The 15,980-nt window shown below is 37.9% G+C and overlaps 1 long non-coding RNA gene across 1 annotated transcript in view; it reads left to right on the top strand.

Annotated features, from left to right (window-relative positions):
• Positions 1–11,919, top strand: part of LOC148109820 (uncharacterized) — a 247,058-nt gene extending 235,139 nt beyond the window's left edge. Inside the window, exon 5 of the long non-coding RNA XR_015724669.1 lies at positions 11,806–11,919. This is a non-coding gene — a long non-coding RNA (uncharacterized LOC148109820). The remainder of the gene's footprint in view (positions 1–11,805) is intronic.
• Positions 11,920–15,980: the final 4,061 nt, after the last annotated feature.

The following is a 15,980-nucleotide window of genomic DNA, read 5'->3' as shown; positions in this document are numbered from 1 at the left end:
TTTCCCCACTTCTTCTATTCTTATATTCTGGAGCCTCTCAAATCGGCCATCCACATTTCTTACCTGCTTTTCTGTACTCTTTGGAAGTTTGCTTTGCTCTTTGTTATATATTCTTTGTGGATTCTCAGTATAACTGTTAAATTCATTAATTCTTTCTTTCCCTACAGCATTGCTTCATGTTTAGAATTGTTTCATCTCATGATGAAGACTTTATTTTTAATGGTTATATTTTTCATTTCCAGTCTGTGGTTCAGTCTGTTTCATCTCCCCTTGGGCTTATATCATTTATGTATATTTATGTTTTATAGATTCTTGCTCTTGGTAGATAGGAGTTATTCTTTCATTTGAGAGTGTGTCATTGTCTTCCCTCATTCCTATATGCTTTAGTTTCAGTTATAAGTTAGCATTAGTTATCTGCTCCCCACCTCCTAGTTCCAATGCCCAGCTTTATTTTTTGATGAGTAGGATCACTGTACCCTAGCTTCTGTTTTCAGGTAATGATTCTCATTTTGGTACTAATATCCAGAATTCAGATTTGAACTTTCTATCAGTAACTGCTACGTACAGCCTGAAACTGCCCTCATGGATTCAGTTTTGCTTACCAATTTGCTTCTCTATTCTTTTTCTCATCTCTACGAGGATTTATCTTGGCACGTCTCATTATGACATTTGTAATGTCTACTATTATATTTTACCTCTTGTTACTATTATTTTGGAACTCTTCATGTGATAAAAATGTAAGTATTGCTCCATTTTGCTTGTATTTGGAAATTTGTTATTAGATCAAGTTATAACTATTCACCTATTCCAAATCTGGTAGAAAGTCTGTTGTGCCTCCAGATAAAGTAGTGGAAACTATCTTTGAGCAACTAACCAAGAATTCTTGGTAATGATGAGATGATTTAGAATGGAAATAAGGAAACCTTATTGCCACTTAGAGTTCTGCAAATGGAGTATGCCCGTCTTGGAATGATATCCGTGACCCTCAAGTTATCCGTCAAATGGGATTTGTTGTAGATATATAAAATGAATAAATTTTGAACACTGTAGACTCCAAAATTCTGATTTAATATCTCTTATTTCTAAAATTGTGGAACTCCATGGAATAGCAATATATTTAATAAAAATAAAACAAACCTTCCTTGATCAGATAAGCTTGATTATTCTGGTTAAACAAGGGGAAGCAGGTTTGTTTACTGCTAGAATTCTCAGAACTTTTAATGTGCGAATGGGTAGGATTCGTCTTGAGTGAGCCATCCATGCAACCTTTCAAATGTTGACCTTGAAATGTAAAGTCAACATGCAACATGCAATTGTTAATCTAGGAGCCTCCTCTCCTTTGTTTCTCAAGGAATCCTTTTTTGAGAACTGGTGTTCTATGAGAAAAATGTTTAAAATTCAGTGTTTGAATTTCTGTTTTTAAGTCAGAATGTGCTTTTTAGAAAACTTATAAACTACAACTGACCATTGTCTTAATTTTGATGGAACTAACTGGGTCAAGGCACGAACTCACAGAACAACAACAATAATGAAAAATCTGCCCAGGATTTCAGCCCATTATTTAACCTCATTAGCAACCTACTCCTACCACTTAGAGAATTAAAGGTAAAAGGAAACTTGAATGGGACCTACCACACATTCCGGGTCAGGATCCTTAGGCTTGGAAAGAGAAAAATCAGCCAGCGAAGGAGAACAGCTTCATGGGGCGATGCTAATGGGCCCTGAAGTGCTAGCTCCTGTTTTTATGGATGGCTACTCTAACCAGTTAATTAGGTTCGATGAAGCCAGAAACTCTATTTCTTAAAAGGGAACAGATGACATTTGCCTATTTTTATCCAACATGATGATAAGTAACCTGGACTACAAAGAGTTTTCAAATAGCACTAGTCAGCAATCTCTGTAATTATAGGATTTGGGGAATGATCTTTTAAATGGAAATGTACCAGATCAAAAATATGTGTATTAGTGAATGTATATTTAGTCATAGAATCAGACACATCATACAAAGTACTAATGAGGTGTAGTTAATATATTTGCATAAATATCTATCCTTATATACTGATAGCATGGTTGTATTACTTCAATTAATACTTTTATGTCATTTGCATCTTTCTTATAAGCTTTTGTCTGGCTGATCTCCTGATTTTTATAATGTACTTTCCTGAAATTTGAAATCATTTCTGAGAAGCCCACTGTTTGCTCTGAAGTGAGCTCTAAGAACAAAGATGTTGCAACACAAGCTGAGACTTGAGTTCTTAATTCCTTCTTTAGAGATACTTCCCCTCTGGCAATTCCTCAGACATGAGGAAAAAAAAAAAAGCAAGGTCATAATATCGGAATTTTTCAACTGTTACAAGAGACCCCAGAGGTCATTGACTTAATATTTATGCTTTCTGATTGTAATCTCTAATAATTATTTCAAAGATGCTTATAGCATATATCATTATTTCTCATGACTTCTAAATACAACAAAATATATCCTAATTAATTAATTAATTTCCATAATATTTATTTTCCTGGCTTTTACATTATTTCTCTCCAGGCATCAGGAAATGTTAAAAAAAAAAAAAAAAAGCCTCCACAGCTGTATAAATCCATTTATTTAGTTCTTAGTTGTTTGACATGCTCTACCCACCCCCACCTCCTTCCAAAAAGAGGAATTTGAGTTGACTTAGGGAAGAATGGCTTCCTAGCAAGAGCAGAATTAAGTTCACACATCAAACCCCCATAACTGGGCTCTAGCCTATCCCTTCGACTACAACACTCATGATTTGCTGTCTCAAAATTTATATTCTAACAACACTTAATCTCATGGAACCAGCTCATTGTTGTTTCTTATTGCTCCATTTAACAAGAATGATCTTCCTTCCTGCCCATGGTCTTCCTGTCTCGGCCTGGTGAACTCTTACTTGTCCTCTCCAAGATTCCCTAAGCAAGACTTCACCAACCCTCTTGGATTGATAAGTGCCTTTTTTTCCTGGGCTTTCATAATATCTCATGCAAAAATTCACCTTTGCAATTTCTGTAATGTATTGTGTGTATATGATTCTCCATGCTTGAAGAGAATGGCTGCATGTTCTTCTTTGTCTTACCAGCGTGCAGCACGGTTGGTGTCCAATCAGTGTTTACCGGGCTCCTGAGTGTCATGTGTGATAATTATACATTAAAATATTTTGGAGTTGGGTAGGTAAACCCCACTAAAATAAGGATTAAAAAACAAAGCTGCATAAAGTAATGAAGAAGCTTTGAAAGATTGAAGATAGACATTTCTGAGACTTTGGTGTGGGATAATTGCTCTCTTGCGTCAATGAGGTATTGAAGTGTCCCATATAAATGAATTTATCATATATGACACAGTGGATAAGTCACATGCTAAGCAGGATTAGGTAGTTGGCTTTATTTTTGTGCTCTTTACACCAAACTGCGTTGCTTTCATGGTTTTCAGCTGTATTCCACATCTCAATTATAGGTTCTTTTGCTCACATATATTTTCAGGGTATGCCCTGCTACGCAGTTTCTCTGGGTTACAGATTGGGTAGGAAAGCGGGTGTGCCATAAGGATAAATTAAATTCTGAATATGGTGATGGAAAAGGACCAACAACAGATTTTGCAAATTTACCATTTGCTCTGATTTGACCTTAGGAATATGCCAGATTTCAGGCTCTCTGCTCTAAGCCCTTTCATGGCAGGGGCTGAGTTTTATTAGTCTTAGCCCTATTACGTTGTTCTCAGCATAAATGTTCAATGACTGATATGCTCATCCAACATTTCATGCATCAAAGAACAATTTGTTAAATATTATTACAATGATCTCGATATTTATTTTCTGACTCAGAAGTTCCAAGTGTTTCCAATAAACATATTTATAGATATAAAATGTTTTGCTGCTGGTAGTATTTTGTTCAAAGATAAAAGATATGTTCACCCAAATTAATTACAGAAAGCCAAGAAAGTCAATTGGGGCTTTAAAAAACTCTCTTGTTTCCCTTCCAAAAACTTTGATATTAAAGTATCATGCCATCCATAATTGTAATTCTTAATCCATCAAATGAAAATATCAATCTTTTAGTAGGTCCAAGTGGGAAGCTCCTCTGGAGGTGAAAGGGGGTTGGGGGGTGGAGAAGGCAGGAATATAAACCAGATCTCCAGTCTAGAAGTCTCTCCAAACTCTCACATCTGAGTCCTTACTTCTTACATCACTTTTCTACTTAGATGTCTAATTGTTGTTTAAATTTTACCATATCGAAAATGAAACTTCTTTTTTCCCACTTTAATAGCTTCTGATCCTGTAATCTTCCCCCAACTCATCAGCTCCATTGGTCTATTTGGCCAAAATCTTTACTCTTTCTTTACCCGCATCTTCTCTCAAACCCATTTTTAAACCATCAGCAAGCCCTGGAGCTTCTGGCTTCAAATCAAATGAAAATCTGGCACTTCCTTATTCCTCTGTAGCCACCGTTCTTACCCGAGCCACCCAAATTACTCCCCTGGACCACTGCAGTGGCCCCAAATAAGTGTTCTTGCTTCTTTTGTTCCCTTTACTGTCTGTTCTTCGTGCAGCGTCCCAAGAATTCTTTCAAAATGGAAGTCAGATCCTGTCAGGTCTCCCCTCAAAACCTCTAGTAGTTTTCCACCTCACTCAGAGTAAAGTTAGAAGTCTTTACCATAGTGTAGCAACCACTCCTTGATCCCATCTTTTACCATGTCACTCTGGTCTTCTTTGTGTTCCCCAAGTCAATACGCCCACACCTTCCTCTGAGCTTTTGCATTTCTTTTCCCTCTTCTGGAATGCTGTTCTCCGGATGGCTCCTTATCTCACTCCTTAATTCGCTTCATGTCTCGGATGGTATTGCATTGCTGAGGCTTTCTTTAACCAAGCTACCTACAATAACAACCCTTCACCTCCATCACTCCCTGCCACCTTTACACGACTTGTATTACCTGTCATCATTATATTTACTTGCTTTTTAAATTTTCACTTTATATTTCCCTCCTTCAGAACATAAATTCCATTTTGCAATGCTTTATTTTTATTTTATTTTATTTTATTTTATTTTATTTTATTTTATTTTATTTTATTTGCTCAGTGGTCTATCCTTATGTCTAGGGTAGTGTCAGACACATAGTGGATGCCCAGTAAACATTTGTTGGCCAAATGAATGAGCTTGTAAGTGGTTAACAACAAAGAATATTGTCATGAACTCACTTTCCCCTTCCACAAACCCATGGTGATAGTGGGTCGGGAATTTTAGTTCCATGGTAGAAAAAGAAAAGTCCAGACTTCAAAGAGTGTCTTAGGACTCTTGTGGTCACAGGTAACAAAGACTCACAAAAACTAGAAAAACAATAGAAAAAAGTCTGGCACTAAGACATAAGGAGTCTCATAGAGCCAGAGGGTAGGTATGCAGCCAAATCGCAGGTAAGATCTCAATGAAGACTGTGGGATAGGAATGCCGCCAAGATGACCTCCTTCCTTGTTAGGTTAAGAAGCATTAAGATTCAGTCTTCCTTTCCTTCTTTGCTCTTCTCTTCCTTTCTACCATGTTATTTTCTTCCTGCAGATCAGTTTTTCCTGCTTTTTTCACATGGCAGAAAGAAGCTTTCACAGCTTACCTTTTATCAACTCTGCTGGGGGAGAAAATCTGGTAGATAAAATCCAATTAGCTATGGGTAAGGAGTATGCAGACAAGACAGGCATGGCTTCCCAGAGAAGTGGGAATCATTTTGAGCTGGTCAGATACCCAAAAACTATCTATTAAAAAGTAGGGAAGATATTTTCCCAAAGTAAGACATCTAAGGAGGGCCAGAGGCTGGGCTTGACTGGGGTTTTCTGTTCCATATCTTGGTCTTCTCAAATTTCCCACATGTATGCTTTGGTCAGTTAACCATGAAGCTTTTATATCCCATTGATGACTATAAGCAAGAGTAGTTAGGGTTAGAGAAAGGGTAAAATACAATTAAAAGGGCTTAGGGGAAGAAAAAAAATCAGCATATAAAGAGGGGGACTTTGATGTACTGAGAACCCAACCCCAACTGCCATGCTGCTGGAAAGATGGCTGCCGCAGCCAGACAGTCTACTCAGACTGCTTACTCATATCTGTGGTACTGGAGGGTTTGGGGCTAGAGAAGTATTTGCTTCATATGTGGTTCCAGAGATTGTGCCCAGCGGAGCATCAAGGGCATTGATCTGGCATAATTCCACCACTGGTGAGCATAGGCTTGCACTGTAAAATATTTATTTTGTCAAATTTCTTTCAACTTCATTCCTTTCTGAAAAAGGAATGGAAGTAGCCCAGTGCTGCTGTTGGTTTATAAAAAATGTAATTTACTTTACTTTCTGCCCACAGTTAATTTAGCCCCAATGTGTCCTTGCCCCAAGTTCGTGGAAATGTGACTTCACTGGGGAAGAATCCATGTAAAGATTGTACATTATACTTTAATGTCGGAAAGGTGGATGAGTTGACATTGTATAATGGAGAGTGTATCACCCTTTTACTAAAAGATGTAATAGCAGTAACAGTCTTGACTATGGAACTGCCATAATAACTGCTATGCTCATTTTTTATTGATGATGGATAAAAATTCTCATAATACTGAAGCACAGTAACTTGCTGGAATATAGCTTCAGGCTGCCCCTGGGGCAGACTTTATTTATGCATTCCTACTTTCACTATTTGTAATGATAATAATAATAATATTAATATTACTAATAATAAATGTTAGTACTTTCAGAATTACAACAGGAACTGGAAGTTTCAGCTATTTCTCCTTCGACCTACTCTGCTGAATCTTCTTTTAAAGTTGTAATGCACGAAAAACCATTATAACCCTCACCATTGTTCTGGTTGTTAAGAGACCTATGCTAGCAATTTGAAACAGAAAGTGAAATCTGCCCACTGCAGGTTTTGCTGGTTTTGCAACTATTATTGTAGGCTTTTTAAAAATTATTAATTTATAAAGTGCCCTGAGCCTTACAGAATATAAGCAACTGCGCAGGCTTGGCGAATAAAGTTACATAAATCACTATTAAGTTAGTAGCACAAACCACAGTGACCCTACGATGGCTCAATATAGTAGTTCGGGAGAACAGGCACAATCAGGAATTTTCAAAACTTAAAAAAGAAAGTACATTTCAAAATAAGTATATTTGTCTGAATATTTATAATAGAGGTGTCAAATGGAATTTAATAACGATTCCAAAGAATCTGGAAAAAAATACAATCAGGTCAGGATCGTTTACAAAATTCTTGTATACTTTGATATTTGGATGACTCTAGATTTCTTCATGACAGAACCAAAATATAGTCAGCATAAAAAGGACAACGCATAATTGACAATGTGCCTTCCTGAGCTGGGCTTACCCAGATGGGAAACTCATCCCTGGATTTCTTGTTTGAATGCTGATGATGCCGTTCAAAACATTGCACCAAGTAACTTTGACAGGCACGATGGGAGCAATTCCTGTCTGATTTTAGCACCAAGAACAGTGTACTTCCTCTTGAGTAACGGGTTGGTTTTTCTCTAATGGGCCATCAGAACTGTGTAACTGACCAGGCTTCCTTTGAGAGAGCCAATTTCTCGTGTGCAGTCTTCTCATGGCAATGTGTAGGTCCTTCTAGGATTTTTTTTTTTTAAATCATTTCTGAATCCCTCTTATGTTCCCAGAAGGTTTTATCATATATTATACAACTATAATATATTATTTTATAGGTAGTTGGCTTTATACATCCAGTTAACTCCCTTACCCAAATCCTTACTGGGAAAAAATGTGGGGAGTTAGGGAGGAAAGAGAAAGAGGAAGAAAATGGAAATGTTAAAACTTAGACATAAATATAATCTTCTAATGACAAATTACAAAATCTAATTTTTCTATATTTGCAAAAGCAGTAACTATTTCCTCTTAAGAGATCCAAATCCCTAATGCTAAGTAGCTTTGACAGTATAGTTTTAAGTTGTATCATGTTCATGCGTGTAACCGTATTAATCCACATTGAATATATCACCTCAGAGTTTAATACTATGAGATCCTTGCTAGCTTTCTTAATCTCTGTTTCAGTTTATTCATCTATAACATGGTGGTAAGTGCACATACCTTGAACAAATCTTCACTTTCTTGCACCTCAGTTTTCTCATCTGTCAAATGGGTACAAAATAGTACGTATATCACAAGTAGATTGTGAAGATTAAACAAGCAGGCATATCTAAAACATTTAGGAGAATTCTCTGCACAGTATAAATGAAATTATATTATTATTATTATTCCTTATATGTTTATTTTACAAAAGTATTATAAATATCCAACATTAATTTCCCCAACTTAAGGACTGGAAATATAGGTTTACTGAAACCAGTACTATAGTAGGCTTCTTGATTGGACTGAAATGACCATTAAAAAAATTTCATGGTCTGCCATTGCCTCCATGGGATTCTTTGTTCACATTGATCCTAAGTACCATAATATTTAGTTGTTGTAGAGCAGAAGCTCCTAACCATGTGATTTTGCACCCTCCCCACCCCCAGGGACATTTGGCGATGTCTAGAGTTATTTTTGGTGGTCACGACCGGTGTGCTAGTGGCATCTAGTGAGTAGAGGCCAGAGAGGCTACTACATAAACATCCTATAATGCACAGGATAGGCCCTGCAACAAAGAAAAATCTAGCTCCAAATGTCAATAGCACCCTAGTTGAAACAACCTGGTGTAGAGTTTCATGACAAAAGGGGAGTAACAGAAGGAATTGTCATAGAGCTGGTGGAAATCAAAATCTTTTTTCCTTTTTTACTCAGTTACTGCAGTTTCTATATATTCTTAAATCTTAGTTTCTGCTTTTGTCAGAAGCTTAATAAATATGGTAAAAAAAAAACCAAAAAGGACATGTGACATCATATAGTTTAAAGAGTCCCAGAGGCTGCCATTACCCACCTGCATCCAAATTCACAAATAATTATATTTTCAAAAAGCCATTTAGACCCAAATTAAGAATCTCAAAAGACCCATTAGAGTCTATATCTAACATACATCCTAGAGAAACTCTTGTACAAGTGAGTCCATAGAGTTGTGCAAAACAGCATCACTGATAATGGTGAAAAGTTAGACACAATCTAAATATCCATGGGAAAAAATGGGTGGAAAATAAGTTGAAAAGTAAATAAACTATATATATGTATCAAGTGGATAGAGGTCAAATATAATTTGTGTGTACTTGTACAATTAACCAGGTCTGGTCCAGAAAGGGAACAGCGTATGTACATGTCTAAATATGTTTAATTAGTCCACCTTTGCTGGAGAACTCAAAAAATTATTTTCAGAGGGGCTCAAACCTGCAGCCAGCATCTTTTTTCAAAGCTCATTGCTCATTCTATCTCCCTCTCTTCCATCCCCAAGATGACAAGATGGTAGCTTCCATATCACACATTGCACCCATGCCTCAGATCTGAATCTGAATATATCCCGTTACCAAGAAAACAACGGTTTTCTTAGAAACCTCACTTTCTAAACTTCTGCATAAAGCTTCTTGACCCAAACTAGGTCACATTCTTTCCTACTTATCCCTCCACTCCTTCGCTGCGCCAGAGACTGGTGTGTGTGTGTGTGTGTGTGTGTGTGTGTGTGTGTGTGTGTGTGTGTAGATCCTCCTGACCCATTGCTTCCTGGACAGGATCAAGGTTCTGATAGAATGGTAAAGAGCAATGTGGCAGTGATTAGGTGGGCAGTTAGAATTATCTGCTTCAAATATTACATAATATTTAAAGAAAAGTAGCAAAGATATAAATACGTGGACTGGGAGATTATATCCCCAATTTTTTTCTTTCTAGAGAGAGAGAGAAAGAAGACTACAATTGAGTAGGAGTACGAAGAGGATTTTTACTTACTCCCTACTTTATTTATGTATTTAACATGAAAAAATCTAAAGCAAATGTGGCAAAATATTAAAATTATTTTGAGCTGGGCGCTAGATGCACACATCTTATCCTCAGTTGTTTTATGTAATTTTTCTAAATTAAGGAAAAATCTTTAAAAACTTTTTAAACATAATGGGGCTAGTGGTCAGTGTTCTTTTGCTTTGGGAGAAGAAAGACATGAAAGTATCTGCCCAAATAATGAGACAGGAGAGTTCTGAGATGAAATTTCTAGGGAACTACCTTCCCACTGGCCACTAAGCTGGACAATTTTTGGAAGCTCCAACTTCCAAACCCATACTGTATACAGCGTCTCCCAGGTGCATACTCTGAAACAATTAAACCAGGATTCAAGCAGAACCATGGGGAAAGAATTTTAAGTATTCATGATTCATCTTGTTCTCACTGAAAGTCAGCATAAAAGCTTGCACGTACAATGTTTCCAAATAGCTGACTGTCCTAACATTTTCTTTCATAAGAGATAGGTCACGCAGGATACTCATACAAGAGGTGCTTTTATGAAAGGTACTTTATCCATCCCACCACCAAAAAAAAAAAAAAAAAAAAAAAAAAAGTATAATGAATTATTTTCTGAAGCTGATGATTTCGGAGCATTCATTTTCATGAAAGTCAAAGTCACCCCCACTCAGTAATGAATTCCTTTTGGATGCAGTTCAGACTTTCCAAGGTTACCAATTCAGGTTTCACAGAAAAAAAAAAAAAATCCTACCAGTCTGACAAGGGATATCCATGAGAAGTTGAGGGACAAAAAGTTAAGGGAACCGAAAATAGGGGGATGAGATGACTGGGCATTTAATGAGTACTTGAAGAACTTACTTTCATGCCAAAGGAAAGAAGCCAGTTTAGAATGGGTTTTAATTTATGCAAATGAAGAAGTCAGAGAAAGAAGAGAAAGGAAGACTTACTGTTTTAGTTCTACTTTTACCTGCTGCAGAGTCCTGTCCTCATGACCTAAAGTGCTCCTATGAAAGGGAAGAGCCTGGAAGGGAAGGGGAGGAGAGGGAAGGGAGAAGTCTGTCAGGGAAACTCAAATGGCCTTCTGTAAAAAACCCCCACATCTTCCCTGTCACTGTGCCTTTCTTTTATTATCTTACTTGTTTTAGAAAACGTGGAAAGGGTTTCTGTGTGGGAAAAAGGAAAATTGAGTTTTATCTTTCCCAGCTCCATTAAATATAGAAAAGGAGACAATCAGAAGAAAACACTCCAACATAATTAATCCCAGTACCACAGAAACAACAGCAACAGTTGTCTTTGAACAAATATGCACAATACCAATCTCTCTTTGGGAAGAGGCAGTCACATTACTTGAATACTCCTGAGGATGGAAGCTGCTGGGAGCAAACCAGTTTAGGGGCCAAAGAAATAGAGTAGGAGTTTCATCCCATTCTGATTATGCTGACAGCTGTCGTTTTATGGATACGTGGCTTTGGACCCACTTCCAGGGACATTAGGACAATTTTGCTGGTCAAAGCGAAATTTGGAAAATTTCAGACCAATTGGAAAAGCAAATCTATTTAGATGTTTAAGTTGCTTTATGGGCAGTCCTGCTTACTGTTGGAATAAAATCATTCCACAAAGCTTGCTGGCTTGGGAATCAGAAGCTTTGGACCTGAGCCCCTGTGCAGACCCCAAATCCTGACCTTTGCAAGTGTTCTGACCACTCTGCGTGCTCATTTCCTCATTTGGTTAAGACAAAAAAAATTGTTTCTAGAGCAGTTGTGAGGATTGAAACAACCGATGTGAAAACATTGTGTAAACTCTAAAATGTTGGGCAGGTGAGATTATTTTTAGGTTATTATAGATATTAAGTGTTATTAGATAACTAACCATGTTTAATTTTTTGTTTTGTTGTATATTTTTGTTTTTATTTTGCTTTTTTGTATAGGTCATTTTGGTCTCAAATTTCCCATTCACTAGAGTGTATCTAGGACCACCCTGCTCTTCTTCCAGCTTTTATTTCTTCACTTTAAAGCAGTAGGAGATCTAACATCGCTTCAAGCTCAAACACTCCAGAGGTATGTGACTCAAAGTACAAATATAGAGCAGAATCTATCTTGCGTAAAATCCTGTGTGGACAACATCTGAAAGGAAGTCAACAGGATGACACTAAGTGAGGCACTTGAAGCTAAAATATAGAAATTATAATAGTTGATGTTTGCTTTGGCTTCTCCAAGAAGTTGGAGAAATGAGGTCTGTATTCTTTGGAAGATTCTGATTGAAAACAGGATTTTTTATTAAGTTTTAGAAAAGCCATAAGGCAAGGATGAATTCTCTGATAGCCGTTCAAATATTTCCTGAACGTTATCCCTTTCGAGGGATTGGAGCTTTGATGAATGTGGCTGTCACCCCCAGAGATGACATGTACCGTATAATAAATGGATCAGTGCCTGGGTGTTTAGTCTTCTGTGGAAGCACACAGAATACAAAGATTCGGGGGTAAGCTTATTTTGCTTGGTGCTGATTTTACATCTGTGCAGGTAGGTGTGCAATTTTAAAACACAAGTTACCAGAATGCTATAGATCGCCCGCAGTCGGGCCGTGAAGAGGCACACGTGTGCAGCAGAACCAGAGATGTCTGTGAGTTCAGTCAGGTCTGACTCAACAGTCTCTAAAGTAGAAGCAACAGCAGATCCAGAAATACCAGCCATGGCCCACTCATGGCTGCTGACTCGCAAGCCAAAATAAACTGGGCTGACTGAACTTTTTGTCACATCTGATTCAGCAGCATGCGGCTTAATGGGCTGCTCCCCCCAAAGAGAGAAGTGGTGGACATCTGCTCTTAAAAATGACTGACATGTTCTCCAAGCTAGCATTTTCTCTAAGACTTTCATGCCGTGTATTGCTTCAGCAAAGTTTTAAGCTTTTTGAAAAGTATTTGCAAAACCTTAAGGAGAGATTATGATCTTTGAGCGTAGAGCAGGCCTGGCCTCCTTCTAAGACTGTTTTGCTGTAATTGAGATAGCTAGAATATGATGGCCCCAAGCATTCTTCCTTTCAGGCCAGTGAAGGTGTAAAGATAAATCTCCCTGCTCCCTTACATGTAACAAATGAGCATCTTCTGCCTTGGACATCTGCTGGGAATACACTTTGGATTATCCTGAAGGTCCACATGGTGCTTTTAAGTCTCCCATGGTGCTTTCACATGAATGGTGTCCCACCACTTTGAGCCTAGAAATATGGCTGAGTTCAGACAGAAGCCTCTGCAGATAGCTGCATCCTTTGAAAAGAAGGCAGCAGATTACAGCCAAAATCATTATATGACCAAGAGGAGCTCTTGCCATGTCGAGGGACCCCACGGTGGCCATCCTACAGTGATCAAGAGCCATCAACCTACAAAACATGTTTTCAAAAAACAAACAACGTTCATTCCTTTTAAATCAGTACTCTCAGATCTCCTTTCTTTTTTGCATCCCCTCTCATATTTCAAAGTGCATGTTGGGAGCAAGGCCAGGGACTTCAGGTTCTACCCAAGACCCATAGAGAACCAAAAGGAACCCTTCACAGGCATGAAGATAGGCGGGAGGAAGTGAAGTTTATGGAGGTAATAATGGCATTTTGGGGGGAAGATTATGGATATTAATTTCCTCAAAGCAAGGGGAATGTCTCATTCATGTATGTATCTCTCACATAGCTAGCAGTGGCTCGTGTATTAAAAGATATTTGTTGATGCCATTGATCATTCACAGAGCAAAAAATTGCTCCACATGTAACCATGAGGGTCTCCATGGGGCATAAAAAGATGAATAAAATAAGGTCCCAATTCCAGAGTTTACCACAGGGGCACCATTTGGTCCAGGCTTCAAACTCACAAAAGGCCTAAAACATAGACATTTTTCATTTTTGTGTGTGAGATGATATATGCCTTCATACATACAAGTCTGAGGGCTGAATTTGTTCATCATACAAATTTAAATGAAGCCACAATTTTTGCAACTCTTTCTATGGTTTTTATTTTAAAGATTTAATTAGCCTATTTATCTTATTTATGTAAACTTATTTATCTACCCAGATATCATCTATCATTTTTCTATCTGAAATAAAAGAGTCACAAAAATTTGACTTCCAAATTATTAATGACGAACATTGTATTTAAGGGATTGGAGTTCCTTGTGATTTTTACCCTCTTCCTTTTAGTTTTCTGAATGTTTGAATCATTACATGGAACACATATGAATTATATAATCAGAGAAAAGCAATAAAATTATATTCATTATGCAAAACAAAAAAAAGAAGATTCAGCAAATGTGTGAATGAGGAAAGTCAATCAAAGATGACAACTTAGTTTGAGCCAAAATGGTTGGAAGGATCGTAGTTCTATTAATGGAAATAGAAGGTTCAGGAAAAGGAACTGATTTGGAAGAGGGCATGTTTTGAATCCAGTTGTGGACATGTTGATCTGGAAGAGGCAGAGGAGCATCTACATGGAAATGTGGAAGAGAAGCTTGGGGAAAAGCTGGCAATAGAGACTTAAGGCATCATTGATAAGAGCGAAACTGCAAAGGGAGGGACGAGGCCTGATGGACAAGATAGAACTTACACATTTAGAGAGTGCAAGAGTCAACACACCCATGGGTGGAGGAGGAACCGACAATGAGGGAGTATGAGAATCAGAAGTGAGGGTCTCACATCACCACAGAAGTGGAGGAAGCCACAAGGAAGAGGCATTCCACAGCACCAAAGGCAGAGTGTCAAGGAGGACGATGGCTGGGAAAGCCTATGGTGTTTGGTGATTGGGTGCTTCCTCCCTCCCTCCCTTCCTTCCTCCTTCCCTCCCTCCCTCTCTTCTTTCTTTCTTTCTTTCTTTCTTTCTTTCTTTCTTTCTTTCTTTCTTTCTTTCTTTCTTCTTCTTCTTCTTCTTTCTTTCTTTCTTTCTTTCTTTCTTTCTTTCTTTCTTTCTTTCTTTCTTTCTTCTTTCTTTCTTTCTTTCTTTCTTTCTTTCTTTCTTTCTTTCCTTTTTTTAAAATAATTTATTCATTTAATTGAGAGAGCACTAACTGGGGCGGAGGAGGGGCAGAGGGAGAGAGAAAGGGAGAAGCAGACTCCCGGCTGAGCAAGGAGCGCCAGGCAGAGCTCGATCTCAGGACCCTGGGATCATGACCTGAGCCAAAGGCAGATGCTTGACCGACTGAGCCACCCAGGTGCCCCAGGTGATTAGGTTTTTTCTACATTCACAGAGAAGAGTAGGTAAGCATCATGTTCTCAAAGAATAGTTAACTTTACAAAAAGCTCAGGAAATGGTAATAAATGAACAAAGTAGAATATATACATAAAAAGTATAATATTAGTTTCATAAAAGAATTAAAGGTATAAATAAGCACAAAAAAAAATGCACTCAACAGTTATTTCTGAGCGGCTACTCTGTGCTAGCCACTGGGACAGAGGTGAATAAGACAGATACACTTGACCTTTATATTTTCATTACAGGTAGGATAAATAGTAAATAAACTTACGAAGTAAAGATAATTTTGCCTAGTGAAAAATGCTAGGAAAAAAAATAAAGATTGATGTGCTGGAGATCATTGAGGAAGGCAAAAAGTGATGGGCTTTCTGAGGACCTTGCATTTAAGCTGGAATCCAAATAAAAAGAAAGAGCCAGGGTGAGGGTTGCTGGTCCACAAGACAGATTAAAACTTGTTTTTTTGGGAACAGACAAAATTTCAGTATGTCTGGAGCTGTGTGGTTTTATGATAGAATATAAGACATGGCCTATGCCCTCAAACAGCTCATAGGCATGGGAGAGACAGACACATAAACAAATCATTACATATATTATGATAAACACTGGGACAGAGACAAGTACAAAGTGCTATGAATACACAGTAAGGGAGGATAGTCGCTTAGTTCTGGAAGCTGAGAAGACTTGAGAAAAAGAGAGGAAAACTTCTGAGAATCACTGACCCGCTGCTTCTCCCGTAGCCTCTAGTCTGGGACCATGATAAGTGACTAGAGCATTCTCTACTCTCAGTCAATACCTGTGCTCACTCTCCTAGGGTTCCCATAGGTGCAGAACAATCTTGGCTGATGGCATTTTTCTTCCTCCCCTTAGCCATTAACTCTGGA

Source organism: Ursus americanus, chromosome 6 (genome assembly GCF_024610735.1).
Source record: "Ursus americanus isolate L20-20 chromosome 6, mUrsAme1.1.p, whole genome shotgun sequence".
NCBI classification, from domain to species: domain Eukaryota; kingdom Metazoa; phylum Chordata; class Mammalia; order Carnivora; family Ursidae; genus Ursus; species Ursus americanus.
The sequence above is the reverse complement of the archived record's forward strand: the minus strand, read 5'-3'. Positions and strand labels throughout refer to the sequence as shown.